This window comes from Heptranchias perlo, chromosome 16 (assembly GCF_035084215.1).
Source record: "Heptranchias perlo isolate sHepPer1 chromosome 16, sHepPer1.hap1, whole genome shotgun sequence".
In the NCBI taxonomy this organism is placed as follows: domain Eukaryota; kingdom Metazoa; phylum Chordata; class Chondrichthyes; order Hexanchiformes; family Hexanchidae; genus Heptranchias; species Heptranchias perlo.
Genome location: NC_090340.1, coordinates 38,038,232 through 38,050,891, shown reverse-complemented (window position 1 = coordinate 38,050,891; position 12,660 = coordinate 38,038,232). Strand labels below are relative to the sequence as shown.

The following is a 12,660-nucleotide window of genomic DNA, read 5'->3' as shown; positions in this document are numbered from 1 at the left end:
TATTAATGATCTGGATTTGGTTATGCAGGCCATAATTTCAAAGTTTGCAGATGACACGAGTAGCAGATTTCAAAAGGACAAAGACAAACTGATGAAATGGGCAGACACATGGCAGATGAAATTGAATTCAGAGAAGTGCGAAGTGACACATTTTGGTAGGAAGAATGAGGAGAGGCAATAAAAACAAAATGGGGGTGTATGCACACAAATCTTTGAAGATGTAGGAGAAGTTGAGAAGGCTGTTAAAAAAGCATATGGGACCCTTGGCTTTATTAATAAAAGCAGCGGGGGGCGGTTAAAAATAAAACAGAAACCCGATCCCAATCTGCCTTCACTTCTGGTTTTAATGGAGGCGGTTTGGGGAGTGGGCAACTAACCTCCTCTTGGGAGGTGGGTTTGTCCTTAAAATATTTTAAAGAAGCTGCTTGCCTCAAATTTAACCTGTGTTTCCCATTTAACTCCTGGGGGCTGGATTTTTTGGGCCTTGGGGAAACCTGGCAGCTGAAGGGAGGTAAGAACGGCTGGATGGAATGGGCTAAGTGCCATTCCAACACTGTTTGTGGGCCATGCAGAACAGATGTCCTTCCCCCCTAGTCCACCAAGCTAACCTGTTTCCATCTCCGCGATTGTACCCCCTCAATCAGCCAAACGCACCACCCCGGGATTGGACCCCCGATGTCCGACCCTCCCCATGTCTGATGTCCGACTCACCTCCTGATCTCCGATATCGAATTTATCCCCTGACCTCCATTGGTCCACCTCCTCCCGCGCCCCCCCCCCCCACCCCCGATGTCCTTCATGGTCCCCCTGATGTCCTCCATAGCCCACGATCTCCCCATCCCTACTTCCCTCCTCCCTGGCTGTGGCCTGCCCGCCCGACAGCCAGCCAGCTTCTCAACGCGGTTGGTTGCGGGCGGGTAACCCATTTGAAAAATTGGAAACAAGTCCTGCCGTCAAATTCTGGGTTTCCCGGCCCCGCTAAATCCCCCCCCCCCACCCCACTTCCCGCCTCCCCATTATTATTGGGGCCATTGTGTCTAATTCTGGGCACCATACTTTAGCAAGGATGTCAAGGCCTTGGAGAAGGTGCAGAAGAGATTTACTAGAATGGTACCAGGGATGTGGGACTACAGTTATGTGGAGAGACTAGAGTAGCTGGGATTGTTCTCCTCAGAGCGGAGAAGGTTAAGGGGAGATTTAATTGAGGTGTTCAAAATCATTATAGAGTAAATAAGGAGAAATTGTTTCCAATGGCAGGAGGGTCAGTAACCAGAGGACAAAATTTAAGGTAATTGGCAAAAAGCCAGAGGGGAGATGAGGAGAATTTTTTTTATGCAGTGAGTTCTTATGATCTGGAATGTGTTGGAATCAAATTCAATAGTAACTTTCAAAAGGGAATTGGTTAAACACCTGAAAAGGAAACATTTATATGATTATGGGGATAGAGCAGGGGAGTGGGACTAATTGGATACCTCTTTCAAAGAGCCGGCACAGGCACGATGGGCTGAATGGTCTCCTCTTGTGCTGTATGATTCTATGATTATGATTTTATTGCTTCAAACTGTGGTGGAGCCACAGAACTGATCACTGCAGCATCTGGAAGAGGGGACAAGAGAGAATCATGCTGCTTATTTGAAGGACTACTGTTTGTGGATATTAAAAGAATTGTTGCAATTAATTCCATTTACGCCTAAGGAAGGACTGGCTTTTGCCCTAAGTAATCTATATAAATGTGTGATATAGAATAGATTACTCATTTAAATTATTGGTTAAAGCAGTGTTTTTTTGAAATAATTTTTAATCCCAAGAAGGACTTCATCTTTATTAGAGCTAATTGGAAGTGACTGCATTATGCCACAATGGCTTGCCCACTCAAGCGACTGCTAAGAAAACCAGTCGGGGCCCGATGATGTCATCAAAGCCTGTTCTGCATATTTAAAGACGGACCCCTCGGTTTCCGGTGGGTGTCTTTAGTGCCTGCTCAGAAGAGTAGATCAAAATTGATGATTGTGAAAGGGAGTGGGACATCGGCAGGTAAGACTCCCAGAGGATTTTAACTGCCCAGCCGGTTTCAGCTGGGTGCTCAGGGTTACAATCATAGGAACATAGGAACAGGACATTTAGCCCCTCAAACCTGTTCTGCTATTCAATGAGATCATTGCTGACCTGTGACCGAACTCCATATACCTGCCTTAGCCCCATATCCCTTGATACCTTTGGTTAACAAAAATCTATCAATCTTAGATTTAAAATTAACAATTGAGCTAGCATCAACTGCCGTTTGTGGAAAAGAGTTCCAAACTTCTACCACCCTTTGCGTGTAGAAGTGTTTCCTAACTTCACTCCTGAAAGTCCTGGCTCTAATTTTTAGGCTATGTCCCCTAGTCCTAGACTCCCCAACCAGCGGAAATAGTTTCTCTCTATCAACTCTATCAGTTCCCCTTAATATCTTGAAAACTTCGATCAAATCACCCTTTAATCTTCAAAATTCCAGGGAATACCGCCCTGGTTTGTGTAATCTCTCCTCGTAGTTTAACCCTTGGAGTCCAGGTCTCATTTTAGTAAATCTACGCTACACTCCCTCCAAGGCCAATATATCCTTCCTAAGGTGCCCAGAACTGAACACAGTAGTCGAAGTGTTGTCTAAGCAGGGCTTTGTATAGCTGTAGCATAACTTCTACCCCCTTGTATTCTAGTCCTCTAGATATAAAGGCCAGCATTCCATTAGCCTTTTTGATTATTTTCTGTACCTGTCCATGACGTTTTAATAATCTATGTACCCCAAAGTCTCTTTGGACCTCCCCACTGTTTCAAGCTTTTCACCATTTAGAAGGTACTCTGATCTATCCTTTTTAGGTCGAAAGTGGATGACCTCACACTTGTCTACATTGAAATCCATTTGCCACAATTTTGCCCATTCACTTAATCTATTAATATCTCTCTGTAATTTTATGCTTCCATCTTCGTGTCATCGGCAAATTTGGATATGTGTCTCCCTATCCCGTCATCTAAGCCGTTAATAAATACAGTGAATAGTTGAGGGCCCAACACAGATCCCTGTGGGACACCACTAGTAACATCCTGCCAATTTGAGTACCTGCCCATTATCTCTACTGTTGACAAGTTTAAGAGACTACAAAATGTAGATGGGCAGCTACAATATTTTCTTCGTCATTTTTGCCTCTTGTGATCACCTCCAGACTATTTGCTGACTTTGTTCTACCAGAACATCTGAGATAAACACCAGGAACCTGGGAAGTTTTTTTTTCTTAAATTTTAGTTGGAGTCAAAAATTGGTATAATTTTGTGCTTTTGATTTTTGACTGATATTTTTAGTCTGTGAATTTTCATGAACAATGCAAAGTGAAGATATGCATGATATTCCTGCATTTTCAGTCACTGTTTTCATGTGAATTGCATTGTGGGCAATTTTTAATACGATAAATTACTGTAATTTGTCAGTTTACAAGAACATGACTCATTAGTTTTAACTTGATATAAACCCTGCAGGACAACAACATACATTATAATAAAAATATATTAAAGAAATGACCAGACTCAATATATATTTTAGAAAGCTGAACATATAACTTTTCACCCAGGGCGGGTAATTTTTCTGAATGTTGTTCATTGAAGGATGAACATCCATTTTAAGATTTTAATCTTTTCTGTCCAGATTAACCAGAAGTAAACATGCCATGTTCCTTTTTGCTCAATGATTTAGATATAAAAATGACATCTGGCTCAGATTGTACCATATGTATTGTTCTGTTGTTACTTGAATAGTGCAACTCAAATACCAGCCCCAGAAGTGCTCAGTTCTGAAAATGTCCAAAAATTCTTTCAGACGGTATCATGAAATGTCAGTGGAATTGTATAGAACATCTGCAAACTACACATAAAGGGGTTAGTTTGAAATAAACAGCCAAAGCTTCTAACAGTTGATGTCCCAGGGAAGAAGGGGGGAAATTGAAGTAGACTCCTACTGTGGTGGATTGCTTACCTGCTGCCAGTACATCAAATGGGATGTTCCCTTGAGTTCAGATTTAACAATCCACTTTTCTTAGTCATTAGAGACCTCACGCTATGATTACTTCCACCTTTTGTGTAACAGACTCTGGATCAGGTATTCTTTCCAGTTTTTCAGATGGGTCTGCTTGGTAATTCTGATCGGGAAGAGAAAGCAAGGCATGGGGGTTAGGGAGAAAGCCCCAAAGATTAGGACCTAGATGTGGAATGGAAGGAGTGGGGATGTACAGGGGGAAGTGTTAGAGGAACAGTGCCAACCACATTGTTGATGATTCCCTTGCTATATTAATGGATATTTGTTTCTCTGCCCTTTCCATTGTGTAATGGGACTTCTAGAAACACTCAATATTACAGTTGCAGGATGAAAGCTCTTTATTCTCAGGCTGGTCCACCCCTGCCCTTGTGCAGATTGGGTTCTATATCTACAGATCAAGTAGAGATCAGGTGCAGTGAGTTAAATCCACTAGCTGTTCAATTGCAAAAACTGCCTTATTAATCAGTTAGCCTTACATATTATAAGTCCTGTCATTGTCCTAAAAAAAAATCAATTATTTACATGTACAGATATATAATCTGAAAAAATAAAATAATTTACATTCATAGTTGGATTAACCCAGAAAGAATTTGACATCATCATCAGTAGGGTTTCTAGACACACTTGAGCCAGGCGGGCAGTTAATATGGTTAATATGGTCTCAGCGATTTACCTCCATGATCCTGCTGCCTTCCCACTGGTTGCAATTTTATCCTGCCCTTTTGAGCAGGGGTGAGGGACACCTGCCAGAAGGCAGCAGGGTCCTTCTTTAAATATGCAGATCGAGCTCCGATGGTGTCATTGGGGCTTGACTGCAATTTTAATCCAAGGTTTGCATGGGGAAGCTATAGTGGCCTTCCTTACAGGCCAACTTGGTGGTGAGAGGAGCCGTGTCAGAAGAGGCCCAAAAGGGTTAGTAATTTTTTTTTTCCATTTATTGGCTCAGTGATTGTACCATGGTTTTCTTTTCTTGCTGCAACTCCAATAATAAACTTTTTATTCAACAGATTACACTCTGCTTTTCACGATTCAACTAAGTCATTTCTTTCAGCTTTTATGAGCCACCAGATCTTCACTGTGCATCTCACTTGGATATCTCTGGATTCAGGCATGTCATTCAGCTGCAACCTTTCCCAGCATAAGAATCATGCAGTCCTCCAGCACATTACCTTTCTCTCCAGCAGATGATAGGAACATAGAAACACTAGGAACAGGAGTAGGCCATTTAGCCCCTCGAGCCTGTTCCGCCATTCAATGAGATCATGGCTGATCTCCGACCTAACTCCATATACCTTTGGTTAACAAAAATATATCAATCTCAGATTTAAAATTAACAATTGAGCTAGCATCAACTGCCGTTTGCAGAAGAGAGTTCCAAACTTCTACCACCTTTTGCATGTAGAAGTGTTTCCTAACTTCACTGCTGAAAGTCCTGGCTCTAATTTTTAGGATATGTTCTCTAGTCCTAGACTCCCCAACCAGCGGAAATACTTTCTCTCTCTACCAATCAGTTCCCCTTAATATCTTGAAAACTTCAATCAAATCACCCCCTAATCTTCCAAATTCCAGGGAATACAACCCTAGTTTGTGTAATCTCTCTTCATAATTTAACCCTTGGAGTCCAGGTATCATTCGAGTAAATCTATGCTGCACTCCCTCCAAGGCCAATATATCCTTCCTAAAGTGCGGTGCCCAGAACTGAACACAATACTCCAGGTGTGGTCTAACCAGGGCTTTGTATAGCTGTAGCATAACTTCTAGCCCCTTGTATTCTAGTCCTCTAGATATAAAGGCCAGCATTCCATTAGCCTTTTTGATTATTTTCTGTACCTGTCCATGGTATTTTAATGATCTACGTACATGGTCCCTAAGTCTCTTTGGACCTCCACTGTTTCGAACTTTTCACCATTTAGAACTGACTCTGATCTATTTTAGTTCCAAAGTGGATGACCTCACACTTGTCTACATTGAAATCCATTTGCCACAGTTTTGCCCTTTCACTTAATCTATTAACATCTCCCTGTAATTTTATGCTTCCATTTACTCTGCTTATAAAGCTGCCTATCTTTGTGTCATCAGCAAACTTGGGTATGTGGCTCTCTATCCTGTCATCTAAGTGGTTAATAAATACAGTGAATAGTTGAGGCCCAACACAGATCCCTGTGGGACATCACTAGTCACATCCTCCCCTTTTGGGTACCTGCCCATTATCCCTACTCTGTCTCCTGCCACTCAGCCAATTTCCGAACCAGGTCAATAATTTGCCCTTAATTCTATGAGCTTCAACTTTATCTAACAGTCTTTTATGAGGGACTTTATCGAATGCTTTCTGGAAGTCCATATAAACAATATCCACAGACACTCCCCTGTCCACTACCTAGGTCACCTCTTCAAAAAATTCAATCAGGTTCATCAGGCATGACCTACCCTTTACAAATCCATGCTGGCTCTCTCTGATCAGCTGAAAATTTTCAAGGTGTCCAGTCACTCTATCCTTAATTATAGACTGTAGTAATTTCCTAGATGATCCCAGTGCTCATATACTGTGAATGTCCACAATCCCCATTTGTCTCTAGTAGCTCTAGTTTCCCATTTAACAAGACATGGCTCCTCGCAGTTTCCTTTTATCTGCCATAGTAATCTGTCCACCACTGCAGAAACCTTCAACCCTAGTTCCTTTTTGGTGCCGATTGAACAACGTCATTTTCGGTCTCCAAACTCATCCATACATGTCTTCTCATTGATAAAATGGACTTGTGAAGTCTCTGATCTTGGTTTGGATCTACACCAACTTGCAAAATGGTCACTCTTTTACATTTTGTCCTGAACAGTTATTAAAATGCTGCTTATATCCACATGTATTCATTTAGAAACTCAAAAATTCAGAAACTGATCTTGAACTAGTTCCCAATGAATAAACTTACTGACCTTATTTCTCTGGGGACTGAAATTGAACCTTGGAAGTTGCTGTTGCTCCACATATACAGCACCAGTGCCTTATTAACCATGAGATCTGCAGCTCGTAATAACTCACACACGGTTCTATCGCCAAAGAGACCAGACTCAGACGATTACAAAAGCTTTTTGACAGTGATATAATGATCCATGTTTTCATTGATGTGCTACACTCTGGCATAGAATTTAAACCATTTGTAAATTATATTGAAGATGTAAAATATATCCTATACTACATTCTTACACATAAGCCTGGAGGCTCTTGAACAATTGAATGTAAACAGTGTGAAGTAAACGTTTCCGCTCCCTGCACTCGCATGATAATTACTTCTAATATTTGAGATTTGCATATATTCCATATGGTGTGTGAGCTCCCACCTAAGGGAACATTCACAACGAGAACATAATTGACAGGAGTTTAAAGGGCTCCAGCAGCCATTTAACAGCTGCACTTTCACCTGGCCCACAAGGAATTTTTTTTAAAAACACATATCTTGGCCTCTTCTGGCTGCTCTGCTGCTTCCCGCCAAGTTTTTCTGGCGGGTTTGGCGCCATGCGAGCCTCCCACGATTTCAGGGAAAAATGGTGTGATGTTGCTGATGAATCATTGGGCCACACCAGCATATTAAGTAGACCCCCGCGTACCTGGGGTGGGTGGCCCTCCTGTGCCTGCATTGACCCTAATTAAAATGGTGGTGGGTCGGAACGCGTCGGGAATGTGGTGCAACCCCTCTGATCGCCATTTTGACTACCCGCCCACCCCATTTGCACTAGGCGGGATGGGTTAAAATCGGGGTTCTGGATTCTACTCTCCTGTCCCATTATGGCATTACCGATAAAGAGCTTCTTCACCCGTTCTTTGGGGCTGAAAGAATCCTTCAGTTAGTCCTTTCTTGATAATTCTAAATCTTGCTGTTCCTTTGCTATGATAACTCCAGTTCTTCATGTGAGCAGAAAACTTCCTGCTCATTTACATTTCCCCCAACAGAAAACAACAGCATTTTCTCAGGATAGGTCACTGACAAGGTCATGATAAGCCTTAACAAGGAAATGTTTTATTCGTTAATGGCAGCGCACAGTTTTTAGCATGGGTCGGAAACTCTAATAACAGTAGCAAAGTACCCTGAAAGGTCTGACTAGGAATATGTAGGACTAGCACTAGCCATATCTGTACAGTCATGGAAGATGGATGCACTGCAGCCGACCACAGTGCACAAGGCAGATCCTGTGGCATCTGCAGTGAGGCCTTAAGAGACACAGGATCTAAGCATAATGGTGCATCTCTCAGACTGCTTCAGACTCAAATCTACAAGTGCCTCTGTAATCCAGTTTTAACGTGCTGAGTGATCAGATTTAGATGACCTTATATTAGGGATTCACTGACCTCATTGCTGCCTGGAGGTCTGCTCCCACACAGATCAATGGATATACTGATGGAGTGCACAGTATCGTGGCTGAAGTAAGCCATGGCTACTGTCTCCCAGGGTGACCCCTCCTCAAGCATTCCTGCACATGTGAAAATATATGCATCAGAAGGTGGGAAGGACCAACTGCACCGGCTGAACCAATTGAAGGGCCTTTGCATGAAACAGTCCAAGGAGATGCAGGGCCACCTGAATTCCAACTCAGTGTCATTGAAACCCTTCTGCCAGCGAGCATGCTTACTGCCTCCACAGGAAATTACTTAGAAAAAAAGAATAGGTTAGGAGTCAGACGTTGCACACAATCCACCAGTACTGAGGGGAAGCACCATGGTAAAACACACTGGTCCCTAAAAACCTCCTGGCCCTATCTCAATGGATTCACTGCGTTGTGGCTACCGGTGCCCTCCAGCACTGACCACACTGGATTTTGCACGGTCAGCTAAAGGGCATAGGCCCGATGGATGCATTCACCTGTCCCATGCAGCTAGAAATGCGGTACCTGCCCGCCATTGGGGAGAGGGATGTCATCAGTAAACATCTGTCACCTCTTTGGTGCACATATAGGCAGCAAATTGGATGATACCTCTTGAATTAGCCTGAAAAGAGCTGCAAGCATAAAAATTGAGGGCCACTGGTAGTCCTATATGTATGTTCAAGGGTGTCTCCAGGTCTTCCTGAAGAAGATGGCACAACTCTATAACTGCATCCCTGCTAATCCTTAGTCCCTGGAGAAGCGCTGTTCAATCATTGCCTGGGCCTAAAGCTGTGATGGGTAACATAGCGGCGGGTCTGAACAGTCCTCCTTTGGTGCTGTCTGACATCTTTAGCAGCGCCTCTCTGCTCCTGCTCATCCTCCTTTGCTAAATAAATTGTAAGGGAAAAACTGAAAGCATTTCCCATTGTAATGAACTTCCTATCAGTGAAACAGTAGTTCCCTTCAGGAGAGAACCTCCATCAGCTATGCCCATTTCATTTGACAGGTATGGGCACTTCACATACATAGGGCACGATTTTAACCTTGAAAAACGGGTGGGTTGGGGGCGGGGAGACATTCAAAATCACAACCATTTCAGACCCGCCTCCAACCCGTCCACTTCCAGTTTTCACGGAGGCAGGACGAAGGTTGGGTGACCAACCTGCTCCCAGGAGGCGGGTTGGTGATTAAAGCCTCCATTTTTGTAGAGTTTCCAATTTCAACCCCTGGGAGCCGGGATTCCCGGGCCTTCTCCTTCACACCACATGAAAGAAGGCAAGAAGGCCCGAAACTAACAGGTAAGTGCCTTCCTGGCACAGCTTGTGGGCCCGGAGGAGCAGGAGTGCTGCCTCCAGGCCCAACAAGCCTACCTGCAGTGACACCCCAATGATCGCAGACCCCCGCGATGACCCCCGATCCCCCTCCAAACGATCACGGACTCCCACGCTGACCCCCGATCCCCCCCCCACTCAAAACAATCGTGGACCCCCGTGATGACCCCTGACCCTGACACCCAACGATCGCGGAACCCTGCGATGACCCTCGATCCCGACATCCCCCCACCGTGACTGAACCCCAATCCCACCCCCCATGACTTACTCCCACTGTGGCCCATGTTTCCACCCATGCCCCCATGCTCACCCATGCTCACCTGTGCCCACCATGCCTACCTATGCCTACCTGTGCCCCAGTGTCCCCCATGTCCCTGTGCCCCTATACCCACCCATGCTCCGCCCCCGCCCCCCCCCCGCCTCATTCATACAGACAAAGACTTACTTGAAGACTTACCCGAACACGTCCTCTCCCTGGCTGGTCTCCCATCTGACTGAGACCAGCCTGTCAATCAGGCTGGTCAGTCGGACAGCAAACCGACAAAAAAAAAATAAAAGACGTCCTTACGTCAAAATCGTAAGGAAATCCGGGAAACCCGTACTTCCGAATTTCCCGTCCCCAATTTGCCCCCCCGCCACCCTTCCTGGCTCGGGGTCAAAATCATGCCCATGAAATCATGAATAGGCTCCCTTTAATCAGCAATTATTCAGGAAACAATAAGCATAAAAAGGTAATGTCCACCTTAGGTGGAATAGTGCAAGAAACTCTCAATGCTTAGTCATTTTGGGCCCACAAAAACTGGTTGGGAATCATGTTCTACAATGGACTCACCACATTGCTGGCCAGTATCATACATTAACTGCTGGTATAAAGGGTTCTGCTGGCAGTAATTTTTAGACTCACATCTCATTTCAGTGGCTAAAGTATCTACCATGAACACAAAGGCTAAAAGGGTGGCAAAGGGTTCCTTTTTATGTAAAGCGGCAGTGAGTTATCATTTATTAAACCACTACTTTCTGAGCTTCATAAAGCTTTTGATGAAACTAATGAATGACTCACCAAAATAAAAATCCTGCTGGACAAAGAAGAAGAACTGCGGATCAACACACAGTATCTAAAGAGGGAGTGCCGAGTCGTACAATGATGAAAAATGTATAAACATAACCTTATATTAACAGCTGGGTGTAATAAAAACTCACATTGATCTGGAAGAACCAACGAAGGCAGACTTTCCGTCCTCCTAGGACCTTCAAACTCAAATTGGGGGGGTCAGAATCAGGTGATAGTAAACACAGTTCGGATGATCTTTTCTCGTTAATGACCAAGATTACCACATCCTGACATGAGTTCCGCAGGTCTCCAGACTCCCAAACATAATTGTATAGACAAACCAGCTTGAATACAATAAAAACAAGGCCTTTTTTTATATATATATATGTATATAAAGCTCTGCGGGGAAGCTATCTGGGCCTGGAACCTTCCCAGATTACATCCCCCCATACTGCTTCCACAGCTTCCTTTACTGTAATCTGAGCATCCAGTTGTTTACTTTCTCATTCCCATAAGTTTGGGAAGTCTCCAACCCTCCAGAAGGCCATGTACTTTGTCAGGAGAACAAGGGTGCTGAGCCATATACAAGCTGTCACAGTGAGCAAATGCCCGATTGATATTTACACGATTACTTCTGACCCCACCTGTACGGTGTCAGATTAATGTAATTGTGCATGCCTGCTGTTTTTATAGAGCTGGTCTGTTAATAGGTGGCTAGTCTTGTTCCTATACTAATATTTCTGTTTCAAATAACAGCGTTCGCCTTCTGCTCGAGAGTTGGGATCTGAGCTCTCATCTGAGACTGTTCCACTTAGTGACATCCATATAAGGTGCACGGAGCAACAGTCACATCCTTAGATTTATGCCCCTGTTCAATGACTGCTAATTGTCCGTATCTTGAACTGATTTGGTTTAAGATAGTCTCAAGTGCAGTATAAATATATCTTTGAAAACACAGTATTAAAAAAATTGCAAGTATTACAGCGAACCTCCCATTTTAAATGCTATTTAATACACTACTCCAGGCCAGCTATTATTGAACTCAGAATTTCTGGATTACAAGTTAACAGTGCATTAATAACATTGCACCTTTAATATAGGCTGTTACCTCTAGTGAAAAAGATATCCTTTGTCCTTGCTAATGTTAAACGTCACCATCAATTTTTGCAGCTAAGATTTGAAATTTCATTATCAACATTATCTGCCTATAGAAGAGATTGGTGATACATGTAACTGTAGCCCAGTAACCTAGAACAGATTTAATAAATGCAAACCTATTTAATAATCTTTTTGCAGAGGGACAGGAAACAACAGTATTTCCTTCTTTTTAGACTTTTTAAAATAATATTTCTACAATTTATTCAATTGAGGAGTTTTTACAACTATGAGGAAGTGTTTATAAAAAGCCCTGACAAAACAATCTAAAAATAGATCAGAGTTTAAATCTGACCCTGGTATTTGCATTATTAAACTACACTAGAAAACAAAACAGGTGTATTAAAGAAAGCCTGTTTTTGATTATTCCCTATGGATTGTGATATATTGTTAAATGTCATCAATTATATTGATAATGTTGAAATTGTGTTTATAATGAACAATCCCACGCTTTATAGTGATATGATTGACAGAATTGCTTTATGACACACAGTGAGTGTGCATGCTGTGCTATGCTAGCAGCCACTAGTCTGAGTAATAAAAGAAAGGGGTACTATTTTAACTTTGTTTTAGCTGACATTGATGAAAAGCCTGACAGTCTTTCTAAAAGACAATAAAGCATTTCTTCATAATTTTATATTTGAGTTCTTTTTAACTCAACATAACACAAAACTCATATTCAAAAATAAAGAATTGTACTGGCTCCT

General features: G+C 42.9%; 1 long non-coding RNA gene across 1 annotated transcript in view; it reads right to left on the bottom strand.

The window, feature by feature from the left end:
* The window catches only part of LOC137333686 (uncharacterized), a 55,035-nt gene extending 50,875 nt beyond the window's left edge, over positions 1–4,160 (bottom strand). Inside the window, exon 1 of the long non-coding RNA XR_010965960.1 lies at positions 4,004–4,160. This is a non-coding gene — a long non-coding RNA (uncharacterized lncRNA). The remainder of the gene's footprint in view (positions 1–4,003) is intronic.
* Between the last annotated feature and the right edge of the window lie 8,500 nt (positions 4,161–12,660).